Here is a 26,011-nt window from a genome sequence, read left to right as displayed (position 1 = left end):
CGGTACAATAATGGGACTAAACGTGGACAAGTCCTCTGGACCTGATGGCCTGCATCCTAGGGTCTTAAAAAGAAGTGACTGCAGAGATAGTGGATGCATTGGGTGCAATCTACCAAAATTCCCTGGATTCTGGAGAGGTCCCAGCAGATTGGAAAACTGCAAATGTAACACCCCTATTTAAGAAAGGAGGGAGACAGAAACAGGAATCTATAGACCTGTTAGCCTAACATCTGTTGTTGGGAAAATGCTGGAGTCCACTATTAAGGAAGCAGTAGCAGGACATTTAGAAAATCATAATACAGTCAAGCAGAGTCAGCATGGTTTTATGAAAGGGAAATCATGTTTGACAAATATGCTGGAGTTCTTTGAGGATGTAACGAGTAGGGTGGATAAAGGGGAACCAGTGGGTGTGGTGTATTTGGATTTCCAGAAGGCATTCGATCAGGTGCCACATAAAAGGTTACTGCACAAGATAAGAGCTCACAGGGTTGCGGGGTAATATCTTAGCATGGACAGAGGATTGGCTAACTAACAGAAAACAGAGAGTCGGGATAAATAGGCCATTTTCCGGTTGGCAAACGGTAACTAGTGGGGTGCCACAGGGATCAGTGCTGGGGCCTCAAATATTTACAATCTATATTAATGACTTGGATGAAGGGGCCGAGTGCACTGTAGCCAAATTTGCTGATGATACAAAGATAGGTGGGAAAGCAAGTTGTGAAGAGGACACAAAGAATCTGCAAATGGATATAGACAGGCTAAGTGAGTGGGCAAACATTTGGCAGATGGAGTATAATGTGGGAAAGTGTGAGGTTATCCACTTTGGCAAGAAAAATAAAAAGGCAAATTATTATTTAAATGGAGAGATTACAAAATGCTGCAGTACAGAGAGACCTGGGGGTCCTTGTGCATGAAACACAAAAAGTTAGCATGCAAGTACAGCAAGTAATCAGGAAGGCAAATGGAATGTTGGTCTTTATTGCAAGGGGGTTGGAGTATAAAAGCAGGGAAGTCCTGCTACAACTGTACAGGGTATTGGTGAGACCACACCTGGAGTACTGCGTACAGTTTTGGTCTCCTTATTTAAGGAGGGATATACTTGCATTGGAGGCAGTTCAGAGAAGGTTCACATAGAAATATAGAAACATAGAAGATAGGAGCAGGAGTAGGCCATTCAGCCCCTCGAGCCTGCTCCGCCATTCAATGCGATCATGGCTCATCATCCAAATTCAGTACCCGGTCCCGGCTTTCTCCCCATACCCCTTGATCCCTTTAGCCTTAAGAAATATATCCAACTCCTTCTTGAATATATTTAATGAATTGGCCTCTATTGCCTTCTGTGGTAGAGAATTCCACAGGTTCACCACTCTCTAATTGTTTTAAATAGTTTTTTTTAAGTTATTTATAGTTTATTTAATTATTGGGATGTTTTAAAATTTTTAAATTAAAGTTAAACTAGTGTTTTGGGCGCCCATACTTTTCATGAGTTTGACAGTTTTTACTATCAAACTCATGAATGAGTTTCCCCTCCCCTGATTGGCTGCAGAGTGCTCACCTGATCCCAGCCGGCACATCGCACTAACTACGCCGCTGGATCAGGTAAGCACACCGCGCCGACATCGGAACCGGGCCAGTGACAGGAAATGCAAGCAGGCCCGAGCTTCAGATGTCAGCGCGCAGGGTGAGTGCAGATCGGGGGCTTGCACGCGCGGCAAGCACCCGATCCTAATTTCTGGCCCAATGTTGTCAGCTGTGGCTCAGTTGGTAGCACTCTCGCCTCTCAGCCAGAAGGTTGTGGGTTCATAGTCTCACTCCAGAAACTTGAGCACAAAAATCTAGGCTGACACTCCAGTGCTCTATTGAGGGAGGGCTGCATCACCAGATGTGCTGTCTTGTAAGATTCGCAATTTTCAGCAAAAATCACGCAAGAAAAACTGGATAAAATAAGACTGTTTATTGACCAAAGTAAGCTTGCACAGAAAAACCTTTGATAAAAGGGCATACAAAATGGCCGCCAGGCCCCGTGATCAGTTTCTGAACCATTTTATTTCTGTTACTGCAAGCCAGACAGGCTTGTGGATTGAAGACAGTGAGCCCGCGAAAGCCAGTATCTGGGAACCGAAACTCAGAGGAACAGCATACATATTCAATGGATTACAAGTACAGGATGGGGCCCATCAAGATATGGGCGGACAATGCAAAATCACTCATACCCATTTATTGTACAAAGGAAAAACCGTTTAGCAGCCATCAAGGAAAATCTCCGGACCGATCAATATGCGAACCGAGCCGCGGTGACAATGCAAAAGACATTAAAAGACATTATCGGCCAGGAAGGCCAGTTTAAGTTATCACCGGCTCCGTTACAAGACAAAGCGCCCCTGCAGAGATTTCTGCCCGCCAAAAATTAATACAAAGACAGGACTATGATTTGGCGGGAGATAAGACTGTCCCAAAAGAGTATAACTATGGATTGAAAGTCCATCTAAGTTACTTCGGACTTCGGGTTACTTGAACAACTTCACTTGACTGGACGGCGGCTGCTTCTTCTTCTTGGACTTCTTCAACTTCTTCAGACGGGGCCAGGATTGGCGCCCCTTCCACTTCGGCAGATGCAGAATCGATGAAAACGTTTTCGTCTTTTTAAAGACGGACGGTTTCGGTAAAAGGACAACGTGGTCGGTGTTCAGCCAAACAAGGCTCGGCCACGACGAGAAGACGACGAGGGTGGCCCGGGTACTGGGGTCGGGAGATCATCGACGACCCAGGCCGACGGAGAAGAAACCCTCTGGAGAACTGGCGATCTAGGCCACAAGATTCTCCCATGTGCATAGCCTGCATCTGGGTCTGCTCCATGAACCCAAACAGGCTTAGTGGATCTCAACCTTGACGAGCGCTCATCGAGGCTGTGTCTACCCCATCGCCTCGAGAGAGAGAGAGAGAGAGAATATCGACTGCGCCAGAAGTTTCCAAATCCACGTGACGACGGAAAGCAGTGCCAAAAAGGCTGCGAACCCCCCTTTCTCGCGATTTCGAGAGTGGTGAGCATGATCCCAGGTTCCCCAGGTCGAAACTTAGTTTAGGTATAGGGGAGGGAGTTAAGGGAAATCGGAATGTTCCACCGGGGGGAACCACTAATGCTCCTCCCTGGCCCCGCCCCTCTTCTGGTATGTTCTACCAAGGGCTCGGTCGATGATGAACTCTGTTAACTCTGCCAGGATTCTTACTTAATAAAAGCCTTCAGTCTTAAACTTTAACTTCAAGGATTCGGGCAGTTATTTGGCACATCAATTTTATTAAGTAACAACTTTTGGAAGATGGATCGATTTTTGAAACCAGAGCGTCTGGATATCGATCCGCATTCGGCAGACGCGTCGAAGAAATTTACGCATTGGCTGCGATGTTTTGAACACTTCATTGCATCGTTCGATTCGCCGGTTAACAAGTTGGGTCTTCTAACCAACTTGGTAAGTCATCAAACTTACTCTATAATTGAAGATATTACTACATATGAAGAGGCCCTCGCAGCTCTTAAAGCCCAGTACCTTAAGTCGGTTAATGAAGTATACGCCAGGTATCTCCTGTCTACTCGCAGGCAATCTCTGGACGATTTCCTGCAGGACCTTAAGGCTTTGGCTAAGGGTTGCAACTACAAGGCTGTCTCTGCCATAGTGTATCAGGAAGAAGCCATCCACGATTCTTTCATATCTGGCCTCCGATCTAATTATATTAGACAGAGACTCCTCGAGAACGACTCGTTAGTTTTAAAAACGGTCGTCGCTGCTGCTCGATCGTTAGATGTAGCCCAGAAGAATTCAGAAGTGTATGCATCAGCCCATGCATCTCTCTCAGCCTCGTGTGTTCCGAGTATGGAGGCATCCATAACACCAATGGAGCCCCCACTTAATCCTATTGTTGCGGCTGTGCCCCATGGGTCTAAGTGTTATTTTTGTGGCCAATCTAAACACCCCAGGCAAAGTTGCCCAGCCAGAGAGGCTACCTGTTTTAAATGTAAGAAACGGGGACATTTTAGTAAAGTGTGTAAGGATAATCCTGTACCCGAGGTCTTCTCTGCTGCCGCCTATCGTTTTACTCTAGCCTCGGCTACGGTTGACCAGACCATACCGTGTTCCTTGTCAAAATCTATGATGGACATCCTACTGGGTGTTTGATAGACTGTGGCAGTACTGAAAGTTTTATACACCCTAACCTTGTTAACTCCTGTTCATTGAAGGTGTATCCTACTCGAAGTGAAATTGTGATGGCGTCCAAATCCCTTACTTCGGAGGTAACTGGATATTGTAAAGTCACATTGACCGTTAAGGATACGGAGTATAAGGACTTTAAACTCCTCATATTACCTCAGTTGTGTGTGAACTTAATATTAGGCTTGGACTTCCAGTGTCAGCATGAGAGCATTACGCTTAAGTATGGTGGATCTCAGCCTCCACTCACAGTCTGCGGCCTTTCTACTTTAAACGTAAGTCCGCCTTCTTTGTTTGCGAACCTTGCTCCTAATTGTAGACCTATAGCGACTAAGAGTCGACGGTATAGTTCAGAAGATAAAACATTTATAAAAGAGGAAGTGGAAAGGCTTCAGCGGGAGGGAATCATCGAACACAGTGGTAGCCCGTGGCGTGCCCAGGTGGTGGTGGTTAAAACTAATGAGAAGAAAAGACTTGTGGTCGATTATAGCCAGACTATAAACTTGTATACCCAATTAGACGCCTATCCTTTGCCTCGTATTTCTGAGATGGTGAACCAGATAGCTCAGTACCGCGTGTTCTCCACCATTGATTTAAAGTCTGCCTACCATCAACTCCCCATCAAAATAGAAGACCGACCTTATACAGCCTTCGAAGCTAATGGGCGCCTGTACCAATTCCTTCGGGTGCCCTTTGGAGTGACGAACGGGGTATCCGTCTTCCAACGGGAGATGGATCGTATGGTGGATGAATACGCGTTGGAAGCAACATTCCCGTACCTGGACAATGTTACCATCTGTGGGCGTGACCAACGGGAGCATGATCAAAATCTTGCGAAGTTCCTAGAGACTGCAAAGAGGTTAAACCTGACCTACAACGAAAACAAGTGTACCTTCAATACTACACGTTTGTGTATTCTTGGTTGCGTTGTGGAGAATGGGGTAATCGGACCAGACCCTGAAAGATTACGCCCACTTAAGGAATTACCTTTACCTCACACTGTAAAAGCTTTAAGAAGGTGTCTGGGATTCTTCTCGTACTATGCCCAGTGGGTGGCTAGCTACTCAGATAAAGTCCGACCTCTTATTAAGTCGACGTCTTTTCCGCTATCGGCGGAAGCTCAGGAGGCTTTCCTTAATATCAAACGGGACATTGAGAAGGCAGTGGTATGTGCCGTGGATGAGAAGATCCCTTTTCAAGTGGAAAGTGATGCATCTGATTTTGCGTTGGCAGCAACTCTTAACCAAGCTGGTAGACCAGTAGCTTTCTTCTCTCGTACATTGCAAGGATCAGAAGTTCGACATTCTTCAGTGGAAAAGGAGGCACAGGCGATTATTGAAGCAGTCAGGTATTGGAGACATTATCTCGCTGGCCAACGTTTTACGCTCATTACTGACCAGCGATCCGTGGCCTTTATGTTCAACACTAAGCAGAGAGGCAAGATCAAAAATGATAAGATTTTAAGATGGCAAATAGAACTGTCAACATATGACTATGATATTCAGTACAGGCCTGGAGTATTTAATGAGCCATCGGATGCTTTGTCATGAGGAGTATGTGCTAGTCTAGGTACAGATAAGCTTCAAAGCCTCCACGACGCACTCTGCCACCCTGGGGTTACCAGAATGAACCACTTCATTAAGTCCCACAATCTACCCTACTCTATTGAGGAGGTCCGGACAATGACCAGAACCTGTCATGTTTGTGCTGAATGCAAACCCCGCTTCTATAAGCCGTCCGAGCCAGCTCATCTTATTAAAGCAACTCGACCATTTGAGCGTTTGAGTCTCGATTTTAAAGGTCCCCTTCCATCGAGCAACCGTAATGTCTATTTTCTTAATATTATAGACGAGTACTCTCGGTTCCCTTTTGTTATCCCCTGTCCGGATGTGACTAGTGCTGATGTAATTAAATGCCTCTGCCAACTGTTTTCCTTGTTCGGCATGCCTAACTAAAGACATAGTGATAGGGGTTCTTCCTTTATGAGCGAAGAATTACGACAGTTTTTGCTATCGAAGGGGATTGCAACGAGTAGAACTACCAGCTATAACCCTCATGGTAATGGGCAGGTTGATGCGCTATCAATTACTACAAAAGACTGGAAGTTGAGAGTGTAACAAACAGGCTTTTATTACCAAAGAACAGAGCATGCCTCTCGTGGTTGCCTGGTATCCAAAAGGGCAGGGGGCTGCCGAGCAGTCACCTTTATACCCGGCCATGAGGGTGGAGCCAGGGGCGGAGTCAGCTGAGGCATGCACAGACAAGTACAACAATGTGCAAGAGTGAACAACAGTGAACAACAATACTAACAACAGTGGTTTACCACATTCACCCCTTGTTTAGAATTGAGTCCGGCGGGGTGAAGTGCACTAAAAGTTTGTGTATTGAAGTCTATCAGGAGGCCTTGTAAGCCGTCCTGAGCGTCGCAGCAGCGGCGGTGATGGTGCAGCATCCAACGTTGAACCCGGTGTCTCGTTCAGAGGAGGTGTAGCCGGTGGCGGGCCCTGGGGCTGCTGCATGCCGTCTACAGGGGTCGGAGCGCGGGTAATGGGAGGTAGCGATGGTGGTCTCTCAGAGGCACCCGAAGGTGCGAGGTCTCGTGTGGGGACTGTGTCCTGGGGGTAGGCATGAGTAGCGGTGGGTGGCAAAGAGGGTGTTTCAGGAGCACCCGCAGGTGCGAGGTCTCGAATGGAGACTGTGTCCTCCCGCCCATCCGGGTACACCACGTAAGCATACTGCGGGTTGGCGTGGAGGAGGCTCACCCTCTCGACCAGGGGGTCCGCCTTATGGGTCCTCACGTGCTTCCGCAGTAGGACGGGTCCTGGAGAAGTCAGCCATGTTGGTAGCGAAATCCCTGACGTGGACTTCCTGGGGAAGGAGAACATTCTCTCGTGAGGAGTGGCATTGGTGGCTGTACAAAGCAGCGACCGAATGGAATGGAGCGCCGCAGGGAGGACCTCCTGCCAGCGGGAGGTCGGAAGGCCCTTAGATTTTAAGTTTAAAAGGACTGCCTTCCAGGCCGTCGCATTCTCCCTTTCCACCTGGCCGTTCCCCCGGGGGTTGTAGCTGGTGGTCCTGCTTGTAGCAATGCCTCTCGCGAGCAGGTACTGCCGAAGTTCGTCGCTCATAAAGGATGAGCCCCTGTCGCTATGGATATAGCTAGGGAAACCGAACAAGGTGAAGAGGTCATTCAGACATTTAATGACCGTGGTACTGGTCATGTCCGAGCAAGGGATGGCAAACGGGAAACGGGAGTACTCATCAATTATCTTGAGGAAGTACACATTGCGGTCAGAGGAGGGGAGGGGCCCTTTAAAATCGATGCTCAGCCGCTCGAAGGGGCGCGTGGCTTTGATCAGGCTCGCTCTGTCTGGCCTATAAAAATGCGGCTTGCACTCGGCACAGATCTGGCAGTTCCTGGTCATGGTCCTGACCTCCTCGATGGAGTAGGGCAGGTTACGGGATTTGATAAAATGGAAGAACCTGGTGACCCCCGGGTGGCAGAGGTCATTGTGGAGGGTCTGTAGTCTATCAACCTGCGCGTTGGCGCACGTACCACGTGATAGGGCATCTGGGGGCTCATTGAGTTTCCCGGGCCGGTACAAGATATCGTAATTGTAGGTGGAGAGTTCGATTCTCCACCTTAAGATCTTGTCATTCTTGATTTTGCCCCGCTGCTTATTATGAAACATAAAAGCCACTGAACGCTGGTCAGTGAGCAGGGTAAATCGTTTTCCGGCCAGGTAATGCCGCCAATGTCGCACGGCTTCCACAATGGCCTGGGCCTCCTTTTCGACAGAGGAGTGTCGAATCTCGGGGCCCTGGAGGGTCCTTGAGAAAAAGGCCACGGGTCTCCCCGCCTGGTTAAGGGTTGCAGCTAGGGCAAAGTCGGATGCGTCGCTCTCCACTTGAAAAGGGAGGGACTCATCCACAGCGTGCATTGTGGCCTTCGCAATGTCTCCTTTTATGAGAGTGAAGGCTGCACAGGCCTCTGCTGTCAGGGGGAAGGAGGCGGACTTGATGAGGGGTCGGGCTTTATCCGCATAGTTGGGCACCCACTGAGCATAGTAAGAGAAAAACCCCAGGCATCTCTTCAGTGCTTTCTGGCAGTGGGGGAGGGGGAGCTCCATAAGGGGGCGCATTCTATCGGGGTCTGGGCCGATGACTCCGTTCTCCACTACGCAGCCAAGAGTAGCAAGGCGCGTAGTACGAAACATACATTTGTCTTTGTTGTATGTGAGATTCAGCCGCTGGGCCGTCCGGAGGAATTTCTCTAGGTTAACGTCGTGGTCCTGCTGGTCGTGGCCGCAGATGGTGACGTTGTCTAGATATGGGAAAGTGGCCTGGAGCGCGTTCTGGTCAACCATCCGGTCCATCTCCCGTTGGAAGACAGAAACTCCGTTGGTGACGCCGAAGGGAACTCTGAGAAAGTGATAGAGCCGACCGTCAGCTTCAAAAGCTGTGTACTGGCGATCCTCAGCCCTGATGGGGAGCTGGTGGTATGCCGACTTCAGATCAATCGTCGAGAACACCCGGTATTGTGCTATCTGATTGACCATGTCAGATATGCGGGGGAGTGGATATGCATCCAGCTGGGTGTAGCGGTTGATCGTCTGGCTGTAGTCAATAACTAGGCGCTGTTTGCCGCCAGCCTTCACCACCACCACTTGTGCTCACCATGGGCTATTGCTGCTCTCGATAATCCCTTCCTTCAGGAGTCTCGCTACCTCGGATTTAATGAAACCCCTATCCCCGGCACTGTAACGCCTACTTTTGGTAGCGATGGGCTTACAGTCGCGGGTGAGGTTAGCGAACAAGGAGGGGGGGGAGACTTTAAGGGTGGAGAGGCTGCAAATGGCGCGCTGCGGGTGATTTAAAAACTGCTGGCTGCAGACTGTGAGAGGGGGGAGGGGTCCACCGTACGCTAAAGTGACACTCTTAAGGTGGCACTGAAAATCCAACCCCAGTAGGACGGCAGCGCAGAGATGGGGCAGGACCAGAAGTTTAAAATTTTTGTATTTAGTACCCCGCACTGAAAGAGTCACCATACAGTAGCCACCGACGTCCGCTGACTGGGCTTTGGAAGCCAAAGAGATCCGATGTCGCGTCGGCAGGACCGGGAGAGAGTAACTGCGCACCGTGTCGGGGTGTATAAAACTCTCCGTGCTCCCGCTGTCAAAAAGGCAGGTAGTGGCGCGGCCGTTTACCGTAATGTCCATCATGGACCTGGACAGTTGATGCGGGAGAGATTGCTCCAGCGTCACGGAAGCCAGCGCATGTTCAAGCGCGTCGATGCGGTCGTCCGATGAGGCGGTTGTGGAGTCCGGGTCCCCCGTAACCGAAGTCGGAGGCGTCCAAGATGGCGGACAAAATGGCGGCGCCCACGGTCCCGATCCCCACGCGGCTGGGGGAGCCCAAGATGGCGGACAAGATGGCTGCGCCCACGGTTCGCACGCGGCGCTGCTGGCGTTAGCGGTCTTCCCTTTGCAGGCGCTAACGTAGTGACCTTTCTTCCCGCAGCCGGAGCAGGTAGCATTCTTCGCGGGGCAGCGTGCTCTAGGGTGTTTAGCTTGGCCACAAAAATAGCATTTTTGTGCCTTGGACATCGCTGCAGCAGTCGGAGGTGGCGGTCCCATGGCCCAAGATTGCGGCGTCCACGGCGCGGGGCGATTAGGGGAGAAAGCGTCCATATTTCTGTGGGCCGCGTCGAGCGAGAGCGCGAGGGACACTGCCTTTGTCAGGTCTATTTCACCCTTCTCCAGCAGCCTCTGCCGGGAGTAGTCGGACCTTAGACCCGCAACTAAAGCGTCTCGTATCAGTCCCTCCGCATGTGCCGCGGCCGATACTTCCTTGCAGTCGCAGCAGCAGTACCCGCAGTGCCCGTAGGAAGGCCTCCACCGATTCCCCGGGCTGCTGTCTGCGAGATCTTAAAAGGTGCCTGGCATAGACCGTGTTAACCGGGCGTGCATACTGCCCTTTCAGTAGGTCGATAGCCGCCGCGTAGGTCGTCGCATCTTGGATTAAAGTATAGACTTGGTGGCTCACCTTCGAGGCCAGGATTTTCAGTTTATTTTCATCGAGAGTCACGGTTGAGGCTTCCAGATATGCCTCAAAGCAACGCAGCCATTGTGCGAATTTAGTCGATGAACCCGCTTCTTGGGGGTCTAGGTCCAGGCATGTTGGTCTGAGGGCTCGCAGCAGCGCCTGCTGCTCAGCGTTTTGCGCCATCGGTTGATCAGCATTCGGAGCCAACATTTAACTTTGGTAATAAAATTGATGCGCTATCAATTACTACAAAAGACTGGAAGTTGAGAGTGTAACAAACAGGCTTTTATTACCAAAGAACAGAGCATGCCTCTCGTGGTTGCCTGGTATCCAAAAGGGCAGGGGGCTGCCGAGCAGTCACCTTTATACCCGGCCATGAGGGTGGAGCCAGGGGCGGAGTCAGCTGAGGCATGCACAGACAAGTACAACAATGTGCAAGAGTGAACAACAGTGAACAACAATACTAACAACAGTGGTTTACCACACAGGTCGAGAAAGAAAATGCGACAGTGTGGAAGGCTATCATACTGTCTCTGAAGTCACGAAGCCTGCCGACCTCTCGCTGGCAGGATGTCCTGCCAGACGTGCTGCATTCCATAAGGCCTCTTTTGTGTACAGCGACGAATGCCACCCCTCATGAAAGGATGTTTAGTTTTCCTAGAAAAGCTACTAATGGAGTATCATTACCCACATGGTTGACGACCATGGGCCCTGTGTTGTTGCGCAGACATGTGAGAGGCCACAAGACTGATCCACTGGTGGAGGAAGTACAACTCCTCCATGCTAATCCCCAGTATGCGTATATTCAATATTCGGATGGGCGAGAGGATACGGTCTCTATTAAAGATCTTGCACCTGCTAGAGCTCGAAAAGAGTTCGACTCTGAGAGTAGAGTTTTCAATCGTGGTATTGGACCTTCAGAGACACAAACCCTCAGTGTGGAAAATACTGATGATTCTGGGAATTCGAATGAACCGGAGTTAGTACTCCGGGAGGAGCCTCAGCAAGAGTTACGTCGTTCCCAGAGGATTATCAGACCTCCTGACAGACTGAATCTATAGCAGGGGGTGAATGTGATGAAATAACTGTGTTCTGATATTTGTACTTGTACTTGTAATGTCTGGAATGTTCCACCGGGGGGAACCACTAATGCTCCTCCCTGGCCCCGCCCCTCTTCTGGTATGTTCTACCAAGGGCTCGGTCGATGATGAACTCTGTTAACTCTGCCAGGATTCTTACTTAATAAAAGCCTTCAGTCTTAAACTTTAACTTCAAGGATTCGGGCAGTTATTTGGCACATCAGTAGGATTTTCACCTTGGTGGGTCCTAGTGTTCCTCTGCTGCTGTCATCGAATAGCTTTGCTCCCTAAACTTCTTTGTTTTTTTTTGCTCTCAGCAATGACTGGTGTAAATATATCTTTTCCAGCAGGTTTTGGTGACTGTGCTCGGAGATAGAGCAAATTTAGAAATGTACCCCTTCTGAATGCTGCCCCCTGGTGGTGCATTTTTATGGGAGGGTCTGAGGGCCATGTTTCCCCGGGAAAAGAAATTTCAATTAGAATGGTACATTCTGTTTAATTTAGACACTTTTACTTCATACTGGATAGATTATTAATCTAAAAAAATGATATGAATAATAAGTGACAGATGGGTTTATCCATATTCAACGGTACAATATTAGCACCACTTCTTGATAGCTACCTGAACAGTCAGTGCCCTGTTTAATGGCACTCGTTCCCTCTGATGCCCTTGTTCACAGAATTACTGTCCACCTCTAACCCCTGACCAGTTCAGTGGTGTTCTCCTCCTTCAGTCCCCTTTATATCACTGCAAACACAGCAGCCATGGAGTGCTCCGCCTCTTCCCTCCCCCGCCAACCCACCACCCAACTTGACAAATTGGCAAATTGACAGCGCCCTGGTGCTCGCCCCTGAAAGTGTTTCCATTCCTAGTGCATTGGGTCTGTCATCGGTTATTTAACCCTCATCCGACCGCAGACCCAATGCAATTTTATCCCAGCCACAGACCCTTACTCACACAAGGTGGATTAGTCTTAACGCTCTCACCTATGAGTCAGAAGGTTGTGGGCACTCCGGAGATTTGAACACATTATTAGGGTGATGCTCCAGTGCAGGAGTGCTGTATTGTTGGAGATGTCGCCTTTCGGATGCAATGTTAAACCAAGGCCTCAATTCCCCTCTCACGTAGGCGAAAAAGATCCCAAAGCACTATTCGGAGAAGATTGGGGAGGTCTCCCTGGTGTCCCGGCCAATACTTATTCCTCATCCAACATTGTTAAAACAGAATATCTGATCATCACCTCGTTGCTGTTTGCGGAACCTTGCTGTGCGCAAATTTGCTGCAACGTTTCCTACATTACAACAGTAACTGCACTTCAAAAGTACTTCATTGGCTGTAAAGCGTTTGGGACGTCCTTAGGTCGTGAAACAGGTTTTATCATCCACACTGGTTCAATTCCTTTCCCCCAGACTTCCCGCCCGCCCATTGCTCCAGGTTCTGGCTCAGTCTTCCAGTGTTGCACAGAGGCCACCACGCCCGATTCATGAACCTATTCCTATTGTCTCTGTGGTTCCCAGAGGTATCTGCTGATACTGCATGTCTGCCAGTCCTCCATATCCTCCACAACCAATCCAACAGCAACAGTAGTACCTGCTCACTGTCCGGTGTCCTCCAGTCAGCTGGTTCTGCTTTGCAGCAGACAGGGCCACAGTTGCCTCTGTATTAGTGTCCCATTCGCATGCAGACCTCTTTGTGTTTGGGGAGGGCACCATTGTTGCTGTATGAATCGAGGGACACAGCGGAGTACGGATTGAATGTAACAGCAGGTGCTTCAAGGGGCTACACAGTATCAGGCCAGTAGGTCAGCTGAGCAGGGATTGTTACTGCCTCTTAGGTGTGCATTAGCATTCAGGGAAATCCATTGTTTAACATCTAAGTCAATAGAATCTTACAGCACAGAAGGAGGCCAATCGGCCCAGTGTGCCTGTACCGAGGGCTACCAATTAGTCCCACCCTCCTGCTTTTTCCCCATAGCTTTCCCAATTTTCCCTTTCAAGTATGTATCCAATTCACTTTTGAAAGTTTCTACTGAATTTGGATCCAATCCCAATGTTTGTTATTCCAGTCCATCATTTGTTAATTTCTTTTCACTTTTTTAGGAGTTAGTGAACTTTATCCCCCAAAAGATTCAATGTCCAACAGGTAAATCAACTGAATCATTCTGACCCACACTGATAGGAGCAGCTTTCTGGTGTCAGTGTAAAGGTGTGATTCGAGGAGTCAGTGTAGAGCTGCGACTCTGAGCCATTCCCGATGGACATCCTGCAGCTCAGGCATCTGTTTTCAGTGATTCTCTTTCTCCAGAGGGCTACTCGGGTTCGGTCATGCTTCCGCCATCTTGTTTGTTGGTTGCGAATGCTCCCGGGACTGACTCTAGGATCGCCCGGACTTCCGGGTCAGCAGAGGTGGCTGATTCGTAGTCCTCTAATTTTTTAATCACGAATATCGAGTCCATTTTGAAGGTTCTACCAGATATAATTGTTTTCATAGTCAACCACTGCCTGATGACTGCTGAATGCATCGCTACCTAATATTCCCTGCCCGGTATGCATAGACATATGGATGGGGTTTTGAACTGCGACCTGCACCCCTTCTACGTCCAATACTATGGGAAGGGACCCTTGTATGGTCGCCTGGGTTGAATTGTCGAATCATGATAAAAGCTGGGGTCGACCCTTTGTGGGGTTGGGGTGGGGATCGTGGATGATGGTGACAGAGGACCCAGAGTCGACCAGCATTAGTTGTTGATGGCCTCCCAAAACAACAGTGTTGGCTACCGGCCTCCCGTGACCATCGTGTTGGAGAGGGGAACCCCCCCCCACCCCCATTCTCACCCGCGGGAGTCATAGCGCGGGTGGCGGTGGAAGTGAATTGTTTTGCTGGGGGACCACGGAGACTGGTAGGGCTCTTTGACTGACATTTAGGGCGGCTATGGCTGCCTCCATTTTCTCAAACCGCTGCTCGACTGGGTCGGGGCCTGTCTGTCTTGGGGGATTGTAGCATTGGCGGGCATAGTGGCCTAGGCGGTGGCAGAGAATGCAACGTATTGAGCTGCTCCTCCCTGGCACGGAAGTTCTGGGATCCCCTGTAGCAGTGGGTGTTTCAAGGGACTACACAGTATCAGGCCAATAGGTCAGCTGAGCAGGGATTGTTACTGCTTTTTAGGTGTGCTTTGACATTCAGGGAAATCCATTGGTTAACATCAATCACCCAGTGCGCCTGTACCAAGGGCTACCAATTAGTCCCACTCTCCTGCTCTTTCCCCATAGCCTTCCCAATGTTTCCCTTTCAAGTATGTATCCAGTTCACTTTTGAAAGTTTCTACTGAATCTGGATCCAGTCCCAATGTTTGTTAATGAAGTCCATCATTTGTTCATTTCCTTTCACTTTTTTAGGAGTTAGTGAACTTTGTCCCCCAAAAGATTCAATGTCCAACAGGTAAATCAACTGAATTGTTCTGACCCACACTTATAGGAGCAGCTTTCTGGTGTCGGTGTAAAGGTGTGATTCGAGGAGTCAGTGTAGAGCTACGACTCTGAGCCATTGCCAATGGACATCCTTTAGCTCAGGCATCTGTTTTCAGTGATTCTCTTTCTCCAGAGGGCTACGAGTGAGAATGTGCTGATCTGGCCTCCAGAAGGCAGTCACTGGATTAATTTGAAACCCGTCATTGAGGAGCTGATCGAGCGGGGTCATAACGTTACTGTGGCTATACATACAGCTACACTTTACATAAACTATTCTGAGCCCTCACCCATGACATTTGAAGTATTTCAAGTACCATTTACCAGTGAGACATGCGTAGATTCTTTCAAGGATTCGATAGAATTCTGGATGTACGAGAAACCTCATTTATCCTACTGGGGCTATCCTCAGCAATCGTGGCAACTAGAACAAAACTGAACAGACAGATCTGTGATGGAATAATAAAGAACCACAAACTGATGCAAAAACTGCAAGAATCAAAGTTTAAAGTTCTGTTGTCTGACCCTGTACATCCTTGTGGTGATCTTCTGGCTGTGAAGCTGGGAATTCCCTTCATCTTCACTCTGAGATTTTCCCCGGGTTTTTCAGTGGAGAGGCTGTGTGGACAAATCCCAGCTCCTCCTGCCTATGTACCTGCTGCTCTGTCAGAGTTTTCTGATAAGATGACTTTTACTGAGAGATTTCATAATGTCCTTTACTCACTCATGTATGATTGGGTGTGTAATCAGTTCTGGCCTGATTGGGACTCGTATTACAGTGAAGCTTTAGGTGAGTTGGAAAGTGCAGTTCCTGTTACTGGTGTGAAAACAAAGTTATTTCCACATTTTGGAATCACAGCTATTTCTGCTAGAAAGTCTGATATGTGCATAAAAGGATTAAAGACTTGAAATTACTGTTGTTGATGTAATGTGCTCAACACACGGACGCAGGATGTATTCCTTCAGCCATCAACACGAGGCTTCTTTATTCCTTTCCTTTCCCTGTTTACTCTCCGTCGCCCCCTACCGGGGCGGAGGGTAACTATCACCACATCTCCCTTTCTAAACAGACTTTGAATACTATTCCTTTACTATTAACATTTCAAATGACCTTCTTTCAAATCATTACTTTTTTACTGTGCTTAAGAAATAACAAACTCTAACAAACATAACATCTCTAATGCACAATGTATCTCTTCTTTTTTTTAGAGAAACACAAATAATGCAAGCAGAGTAAGCTTGGAGGGACAAGGTGACTGCCTGAACCCTCCACCAAGTACCTCGGGTATTATTCTGACCCAATGAGGTGTCTTGGTTCTTAAGCTATTCATGTTGCAAAGTCCTGGAGGTATGAAGGAGGATTGTGGACCCTTTCAGGGTATCGTCTGGAACCCGATGGAGGTGGGGTATCCCCTGTGGGTGGAGGAGACGGAGGTGGGGTATCCCCTGTGGGTGGAGGAGTTCCAGACCCGCATCCCCATTGTCGTCATCGGGAATGGAAGGCTCATCAGCAGCGTCTGGGGGCTGCTGGGTAAGTGCGAGGTGTCTGCGGTTCCTGCGAACAATCTGGCCCTGGATAGCAACCAGATATGATCTTGGGGTGTTGTCCTGTCCTTGCACAATGCCTCTTTTGCGGGAGTCACGCATCCACACATCGTCACCTGGAAGGAGTGGACACAAGGGCTTAGCTCTGTGGCGACTGTTAAAGTTGGCCTGTTGTCTTAGTTTAGATTGTTTGTCCTTGTCTGTAAAATTCTGGAGGTTGGGCCAGCCTGGGGTCAGGAGTGATGGCATAGTTGGCACGGTTGTACGAAGTTTTCTGCCTTGTAGCAACTCAGCAGGGCTGAATCCGCTATAAAGAGGTGTGGAGCGGTATGCAAGGAGTGCCCGGTATGGGTCAGGTGACTTTTTTAAAAGCTGTTTGGCTGTCTGGACAGCGCGCTCGGCAGCCCCATTGCTTTGAGGGTACAGAGGACTGGATGTGACATGGGTGAAGTCCCAGCTGTCGGCAAATGAGCGAAAGGTGTCCGAGGCAAATTGGGGGCCATTATCTGTTCGGACCAGCAGGGGGACCCCTAGGCGGGCAAAGCAGGATTTCATACATTCAACGACTGCATGTGAGGTGGTGGAGAGGAGCTTGATAACTTCAATGAACTTAGAGAAGTAGTCAAACATTACCAGGTAAGTTGAGTTATCCAAATGAAATAGATCAGCCCCAACCTTCTGCCATGGGCCCTCAGGGGTGTCATCTGGAATCAATGGCTCTGGTGGTTGTTGTCTCATTTGGGCGCAGCTTAGGCATTGTTGTACTTTACGTTGTAGTTGACCGCTTAATCCAGGCCACCAGACAGAACACCTGGCTCGTGCTCTGCATTTTGTGATCCCTTGATGGCCATCATGCAGTTTGTCCAGAATGTCTTTCTACATTGATGCTGGAATAACCAACCGGCACCCCTGTAGCAGCAATCCTTGTACAATAGTGAGGTCACCTGAAACGGCCGCGTAAGGTCTAAGAGTGTTGTCAAGTTTCGCATGATCTGGCCAGCCCTCATGGCAGTATGTGAAGACCTGACGAAGTAGTTCATCCATTTCCTGTTCTTGACGAAGTGCAGCCAGGCGTTTCTCGGTAATGGGCAGTGCAGTGAGTATTGAGTGTACATAATTCTCTATGCACTGCACCTCAGGGGAATCATCCACCGGCGGCTGGTAGGGAGCCCTGGAGAGGACGTCGGCAGTTGCTAGGCTCTTCCCTGGCACATGTGATATAGTGAAGTGAAAGTGCATGAGTCGCATCCGAAAGCGCTGAATGCGGGGGGGACAACTCGTACAGGTTTTTAGATCCCAATAGTGTAAGGAGGGGCTTGTGATCTGTTTCGACCTGGAATGTCATGCCTATTAGGAAGTCTCTATAGTGCTCACACACTCATGTAATGGCCAGGGCCTCTTTTTCAATCTGCGCATAGCGCTGCTCTGTTTTTGAAAGGGCTCGTGAAGCATAGGCTACAGGGCGCCAGTCAGTGTCAGGTCTCTTTTGTAAAAGGACTGCACCCAAGCCAAACGATGAGGCATCAGCTGACACTTTAGTGAGTGCATTGGGGTCATACAGTGCAAGGCCTGGCGGGGTGGTTAGCTCCGTCTTCATCTCAGTGAAAGCTTGGGACTGCTGGGGTCCCCAATACCATGAGGTCTGCCTGTTGAGGAGATCTTGGAGTGGCTTGGTTTTATCGGCTAGATGGGGTATGTATTTGCCCAAGTGATTGACCAGGCCCATGAAGCGGCATATTTCAGATACATTCCTTGGCGCGGCCATGTGTGCGAGGGCCTTGACTTTGTCAGGACCTGCTCTGACACCGGTCCCATCGATGACCTGGCCGAGAAATTTCACCTGCGTTTTGGCGAATTCACATTTGGAGTTAAGAGTAAGTCCAGCTTGCTGTAGTTTACTGAGAATTGCAAAAAGTTGCTGATGGTGCTGTTCTTGGGTTGCGCCAAACACCAACACGTCATCCATTTGGCATAAGACACCATCAAGTCCCTCAAGGAGGCAGGACATGCAGCGCTGGAAATGCTATGGGGCGGAGGATATTCCAAAGGGCAGTCTGTGGAAACAGTAACGTCCGAATGGCGTAATGAACGTGGTGAGACGTTTTGACTCCTCTGACAAGGGTATTTGCCATTAACCAGATTGAGCGTCAAGCTTTGTAAAAACCTTTGCATCTTTCTGCTGCCCCAGAGTGTGCTCTACGCAGGGTAAGAGATGCAGCTCTCTACAGACACTTTCATTGAGTTTTGTTAGGTCTACGCAGATTCTGATTTTTTCGTTGGGTTTTGGGACCACAACCATTTAGGAGCACCAAGCTGTGGGTTCCTCAACTCTTGCAATTATCCCCAGTTGCTCCATGTGGGTGAGTTCCTCCTTAACTTTGGACATAAGGGGGAGCGAGACACGTTGGGGTGTAGAGAGAGCAAAAGGTTTAGCATCCGGCTTGAGGCGAATGTGATACTCCTCTTGCACTCGCCCAATGCCTTAAAACAGTCTGGGGAACCATTGTCTGACCTCCCGTTCGAGGTCCGTAGATACTGTCTCTGCTACTTGTGGGTCCAACCTGGACACCAGATGCAGGGAAATGATGGCGGGGCGACTGAGGAGCGCTGTTTGTAGACCGCGTACCACATACACGTCCTGTTTTGTAGACCGTGGACCACGGGTCAGGGTAGCTGAAAATTTTCCTCTGACATTCAACGGGACTTGACCAGGCCCCTGAAGAATCTTAGTGGTGCTCTGAAGAGCCTCTTGACCTAGGTCGTTGTGGAGGCACTCCGGGATGACAGTGACATCAGCCCCTGTATCGATTTTGAATTCAGTCATGTGACCACACAGGCTTAGGGTGATGGTCCACGGCTGGTCCTGCCCATCTCTAATTGACCCCAGGAATACTATCTCATTGTCGTCGTCCTCTGATATTTCAGCAACCGCAGGTGTGGATCGGCAAACTGCAGCAAAATGTCCCTTTTTCTGGCAATTCCTGCAGCTAACATCTTTGGCTGGACAGATTTGTCTATTGTGTGTACTCCGGCCACACCATCTGCAACTCTGCTTTTGTGGTTGGAAATGTGTTCCAGGTTGAGTTCCAGTGCGAGGCCTCTGTACATATTCATGTGAGTCAGTTTGTTTTGATTTGGTAGAAAAATGTTTTTGGGGGGCTGATTGTCGGGGGGCACTTATGGTTTCAATGGATTCCTCCTCCTCATTACTATCTTTCTGAAGCATTGATTGCTGTTTCTTTATTGCTTCACTTTGGAAAACCTGTGTTTTTGCTTTGTCAACTGTGAGGTCTGGGTCCATCTGTAATTTTTCAGAGAGTTTAAGATCCCTTAGTCCAACAACCAATCTGTCACGAATTAGTTCGTCCCGCATAGCTCCATATTCACAGTGTTCTATGAGCTTATATAGCGCTTTGATGAAGCTATCACCCGATTCCCCTCTCTCCTGCACGCGCCTTTGGAATCTTGCGCATTCGAATATCAAATTCCTCCACGGGATGAAATGATTAGACAACTCCGTTTTAACTGTGTCATAGCTTTTCAGTTGATCAGCCGTAATATTCCTGCACTGGACGATTGCTTCAGCCTCCGCTCCCATGGAATATAATAGCGTGTTGACCTGTTTTTCCTGTGCCTGTTTATCAAGGCCTGAAGCCTGTCTGAAGCGTTCAAATCTGCTGAGCCACAACAGCCACTCTTCCGGCCGTGTAAAATCAAATTCGGAGGGGGGAGAAATCTGAAAGAATGCAGGACTTTGAGTGGCCATGATAGTAAGCAACGTGGGGTAAGTACACTTTTTTTTTTCTCAGTCTCTCTTGTTTACCTCCGTCCTGGCTTAACTAGCTACTATGCTACACCCGTATCGTAAACTTTCACTCACCGGGAGCTGACTGGGTTCACCGGGAAAGTTAGTTCCATTGACGCGGACAGTCTTTAACATGGGTATTTCGGGTACTTGCCACTTCTGTCACCATGTAATGTGCTCAACACACGGACACGGGATGTATTCCTTCAGCCATCAACACGAGGCTTCTTTATTCCTTTCCTTTCTCTGTTTACTCTCCATCGCTATCACCACAGTTGATATTAGTGGACAAAAGACCTGTTTATTTTTAGTGGGTTGAAGGACTGCATCGAAATAGTAGATGGATGAGTGCAATAAAGAAAGAATGAACTTGCATTTATATAACACCTTTGACAACCTCAGGATGTCCCAAAGCATTCAATTTGTCCTACTCCCCTGCTCTTTCACCATAGCCCTGCAAACTTTTTCCTTTTCAAGTATATATACAATTCCCTTTTGAAAATTACTATTGAATCTGCTTTCACCACCCTTTCAGGCAGTGCATTCCAGATCATAACAGCTCACTGCATAAAATTCTCCTTATCTCCCCCCACACTGGTTCCATCGCCAATTATCTTCAAAATGTATCCTCTGGTTACTGACCCTCTTGTCAGTGGAAACAGTATCTCATTATTTAGAGCGGTTCTGCATATTTGAATGCAGTGTGCTGCCATGGCGATTGCCAGGAATGCAGATTCTGCGAGAACTGAGCTGAGCCCACGATTACAAGGAGATGGAGGCGACAGACACGAGTGAGTCCGGACTGCAAGATGCGAGTAGCCGAGCCTATTCAGCATCTCCCCAATACTTGGGCTGGTCGCACTGATGGGCTCTGCTGACCCATTCTCGCTTTGGGGCCTGGCAGGATTATCAATAAAGCTCTCCTTCACGTAATGCAGTGACTCCCTTCGTCAAACAATGAGTAGGATAATAGCAGACTTCAGGAGGACATATACAGTCTGGTGAAATGGGAAGACTCATGGCATTTCATATCGAGAAGTGTGAAGTGATTACTTTTGTTAGGAAGAATGAGGAAAGGCAATATAAACTAAATGGTACAATTTCAATGCAGATGCAGGATGCTACAGGTTTACAAAGTCCTGGTTAGACCACACCTGGAGTACTGAGAGCAATTCTGGGCACCACACACGAGGAAGGATATATTGGCATTGGAGGGAGTGCAGCGTAGATTTACCAGAATGATACCCAGACTTCAAGGGTTAAATTACTAGGAGAGATTACAGAAATTAGGGTTGTATTCCCTGGAATTTAGAAGGTTAAGGGGTGACTTAATCGAAGTTTTCAAGATATTATGGGGAAACAGATAAGGTAGATAGAGAGAAGCTATTCCCGCTGGTTGGGCAGTCCATGACTAGGTGGCATAGTCTAAAAAATTAGAGCCAGATCTTACAAGAGTGAAATTAGGAAACACTTCTACACACAAAGGGTGCTAGAAGTTTGGAACGCTCCTCTGCAAACAGCAATTGATGCGAGATCAATTGTTAATTTTAAATCTGTGATTGATAGATTTTTGTTAATCAAAGGTATTAAGGGATATGAGGCAAAGGTGAGTATATGGAGTTAGGTGGCAGATCAGCCATGATCTCATTGAATGGCGGAACAGGCTCGAGGGGCTAAATGGCCTACCCCTGTTCCTATGTTCCCATGTTCCGTTCTTCCTGGGAACAGAGAGAACTGGGAGTGTACGTACACAAATTTTTGAAGGTGGCAGGACAAGTTGAGAAGGCTGTTAAAAAGACATATGGGATCCTTGGCTTTATAAATAGAGGCATAGATTACAAAAATACTAGCAGGAGCCCGTTCCGACGGAACAGCTCCCTCTTTCCCCAGTACTGGTGCCAGTGCCCCATGAATTGAAACCCCTTTTTCCCACACCACTCTTTGAGCCACGCATTTAACTCTCTGATCTGCTTGACCGTGTGCCAATTTGTGCGTGGCTCAGGTATGTAAGATCTTATTGATCTCTCAGAGTTCCTGGAAAAGGCACCAATAGGCAGCAGCCAGTGGGCCAGAAATTCGTGACCAAATGCGTGAGTACGGTCTGGGTACTCACGCATCTGGCCGTTGGAAATGCCGGCGTTCAGCATGCACAGCGCATGCGGGGAACGCCGGCATTTCCAGTCCTCGGAACGAAGGGGTTCATAGGCACAGCACGTGCGACTGCACAGGCAGCGCTTGCGCAGTGAACTTCGTCGATTTCATTCATGGATTCAGTGAGGGTAAGTCCTTACAAGTTACACTTGAAAAAGCATGTGTAAAGTTGCTCCAAGGCTGCGGAGGAAGATATATTTTATCGTGGAGCTTCTGAAAGGCAATATTTTTGTTTGGGAAAGGGAGGGAAGTTATTTTAAGAAAGTTTAAGTAAGTTTTAAAGTTTAAATTTTTTTTTTTAAACGGGTTTTCAGAACGGTAGGTAGAAGGAGCAATTGTGGCTGTGTGAATTGAATGTGAAAATGAGTGTTCTAAAATGAGTAATGTAACATTTCCAGCACTTTTAAGAAAGAAACTTTTCATCAGTAATAAGTAATTATGTATGTATGTCCGCATATATTCCTTTACGTATATGTATGTATGTTTTATATTCCTTTACTTATGTGTATGAATGTATGTTTTTAATTATGATTTTCCAATAAGTTACTTTCTCTGAAAGTCATAATTAAATAATACATTCATACACATAAGTAAAGGAATATATACATAACACGCAAAGGAATATATACAGACATACATACTTTCAGAAGCTCCACGATAAGAAATATCTTCCTCCGCAGCCTCTGGAGCAACTGTACCCATGCTTTTTTCATGTGTAAGTTGTAAGGACTTGACCTCACTGAAAGCATGAATGAAAGCGGCGAATTTTACTGCGCACGCGTTCTGCCTCTGAACCCCTTCGTTCAGAGGACAGGAAATGCCGGTTTTCCCCGCATGCGCTGTGCATGCTGAAAACCGGCATTTCCTCCGGCCAGACGCGTAAGTACCCCGATCGTACTCGCGCATTTGGAAGGGAATTACTGGGCCAACATTTTACATGTCAATAAAATGAAAAATTTAACAATTGCACGATTTGCCCCCTCGCATCTGTGACTGAGGGTCCAAGGAGGTGCATTGCGCAAGAGGCCATCGTCGTACGTATCCTCACACTGTTCCCTTTCGGGAACTGTATGAAGTGGTGGAAGGATTTATGGCCGTGATTAACGCTCATTCCGTGACCGTAACCATCTTTGAACCAGCCACTAGGGTGGTTAGTCCTATGGCGTGAGGGTTTTACGGGCTCCCACAACCCATCTGAGGGGGGGGGGCCACCCACACCCACGGACGCAAGTATCCCGCTGGATGTCCACCCAGAATTTATAGTTGGAGCTCCGACTCCACTTGCCGGGACTGTCTGGAGTGGGGTTCGAAACCCTACTCCTTCTGGCCCAGCGGCGGGGATGCTTACTGCTACGCAAAAGGCCCACTCCGCACAAAAGGTGACACCCATACGTTTCCTGCGCCTTTTCCCTCCCCGTGACTGGAGCCCTATGCTGCCACTTGAAAGACCAAGCTATCATCTGCCCTTTTTGCAGCGCCTTTGACTTCTCATTACCAATGATGAGCAGGCGCTGCGCCTCCACCTCCTTGAGGAGATTGCTGAGGTCATCATCAGTTCAATTGTGAGTTCTTTTAATGCCGTGAATTGTGCTCATTCCAGCCATTTCACGTTGCTAATCAGATTGGGCCTTTGGCATAGCGGTAGGATCCCCGCCGCTGGGCCTAGATCAGGGTAGGGTTTCGAACCCCACTCCAGACAGTCCCGGCAAGTGGAGTCGGAGCTCCGGCTCTAAATTCTGGGTTGACATCCAGTGGGATATTTGCGTCCGTGGGTGTGGGTGGCCCCCCCTCCTTGTATAGCTTGTGGGAGCCCGTAAAACCCTCCCGCCATAGGACTAACCGCCCTAATGGCTGGTTCAAAGATGGTTACGGTCACGGAATGAGCGTTAATCATGGCCATAAATCCTTCCATCACTTCATACAGTTCCCCAAAGGGAACAGTGTGAAGACACGTATGACGACGACATTGCTAAATAAATAAATGGAATTAAAAAAATTCTTTTAGGGCTTTTAAAAGTCTTTAAATTGCTTTAATTCTGTTTAAAACTACTTCAGATTCTTCAAAATAATGTAAACGTTTTTAAAAGTTTATAAAAGTTACCAAAAGCTTCAAAAAACTTCCAAAAACCTATTTAAACTGCTGCTTTGCATGTAAAAATGCTTAGCAGCTTGGCAGAAACATTGGGGGCGTGTCCTGTTAAACTGAGACCTCAAGGGGCGTGTCTCAGTTGCACAGCGCGCTCCAGGCTTCGCGCTGGCTGCACTCCTGGGCGGCGTGACGTCAGACGCTGCCCGGGAGTCAACATTTTAAAACAGCAATTCCAGGCGTCCCTGAAGCTCAACGGCCGGCGCGTCGGGTAAGTGCAGATCGGGGGCTTACACGCGCGGCAAGCCCCCGACTCGAATTTCTGGGCCATTATGTTTGAGCAATAGATCAAGATTTATTAAGCTTACAGCGTAATATACTTAACAATAGGCGATAGTTTTAACGAGTAGCTCACAGCACTTGGTCTCTGGAACCTCTCGGACACAGATGACGTTGTCTTAGGTCTGTTCTTTGGTTCTCGCAGTAAGTCTGTGTGAAGTTGTTCTTTGAGTATTGAGGTTTTAACCTTTTTCTCAGCAAAAGTTCATTTGGCCAGTGTCCTTATATGGTCTTTAACAAAATCACCTTCTTTAATTGGTTCTAATGGTCAAAATACCATTGTCACTCAGACTAAGGTTAGCATCTTGGCCACTCCTTTTTCAGTACTTTTCCACAACCCTATCCTGCTGTCTTGTTATCTTGTTTATAGTTCTTCACCCCATTGGAATTTACCATATCTCTTTTATTCCTAACTTCAAGCAGTACAAGGCCTTTCTACACCAAGGGCATAAACGTGCTGTTTAAATAATCTTAACTCTTTTAGACAATGAATTAGAGGTGGGTGAGCATTCACAGTGGGGTCTTGAAAACTAGGTAAACATGAATGTTTCAAGGACTGAGGGCAGAGAGAGAAAAGCAAGCTAATACTGGATTAATTAAAAATTAACAACCGAGTGTCAACGGAAGCCTGTTATTTAGGTCCAATGCCTTGTTTGTTGGTAGATTGCTTTTATTGACATTTAGTCACAGTTACCAAGCATCTGCTTTTCATGTGGACAACCCGCTTGTTCAGCTCCTTCCCTCCCCCCCACACCCACCCGGGTCACACTATTGATGTGGGTCACTGGAAAAAGCTGATTGCCAGGCTCCATCTGCAGTGTGAAAGGAGGCTGAAAAACTGATGCACAAGAAAGTGGACAGTTGGGAACTTGGAACCTTGATTTGTTATCCATCCAAACCAATGTGGAGGATTTAGCTAAAACTGAGTAATGGTGGGAAGAGTGAGAGATCATTCCGGCTGGAGCTGAATGACAAATAATGGCTCGGAATTTGCGGTCAGCGGCAAAGCAAAGGCCCCGAAGAAAGCTGCCCACAGAGATCTCGCGATCTTTGTGGCGAGAAGTTTGGCTTTTTCGACGCGTAAACGATTTCAGTGCAGTATAGTGGGGATTCCCTAGTGCGACCTGTCATGATGTCAACACGCTGTCCAAGCAGCCAATCACATTGCAGAATTCTCACAGACAGAGAACCAGGAAATGAGCGTCTGCTTTTATTCAGACTTTTAAAAAATGTTACAGAGAGAAAAACAAAGGCTGGGGCTCTCACATGGGGATAAGGTAGAACCTGAAAT

General features: G+C 48.1%; 1 protein-coding gene across 2 annotated transcripts in view; it reads left to right on the top strand.

The window, feature by feature from the left end:
* Nucleotides 1-26,011, top strand: part of ugt2a5 (UDP glucuronosyltransferase 2 family, polypeptide A5) — a 138,250-nt gene that overhangs the window by 14,867 nt on the left and 97,372 nt on the right. Inside the window, exon 1 of one of the 2 annotated variants that reach the window (XM_085990913.1) lies at nt 19,982-20,123. The exons of the other annotated variant lie outside the window; for it this stretch is intronic. The gene's annotated coding sequence lies outside the window, so the exon portion shown is untranslated. Of the gene's footprint in view, nt 1-19,981; nt 20,124-26,011 lie in introns of those variants that run through there. 2 annotated transcript variants of the gene reach the window in all.

This window comes from Somniosus microcephalus, chromosome 1 (genome assembly GCF_052327205.1).
Source record: "Somniosus microcephalus isolate GS21.2 chromosome 1, FLI_Smic_1.0, whole genome shotgun sequence".
Taxonomy (NCBI): Eukaryota; Metazoa; Chordata; class Chondrichthyes; order Squaliformes; family Somniosidae; genus Somniosus; species Somniosus microcephalus.
The sequence above is the reverse complement of the archived record's forward strand: the minus strand, read 5'-3'. Positions and strand labels throughout refer to the sequence as shown.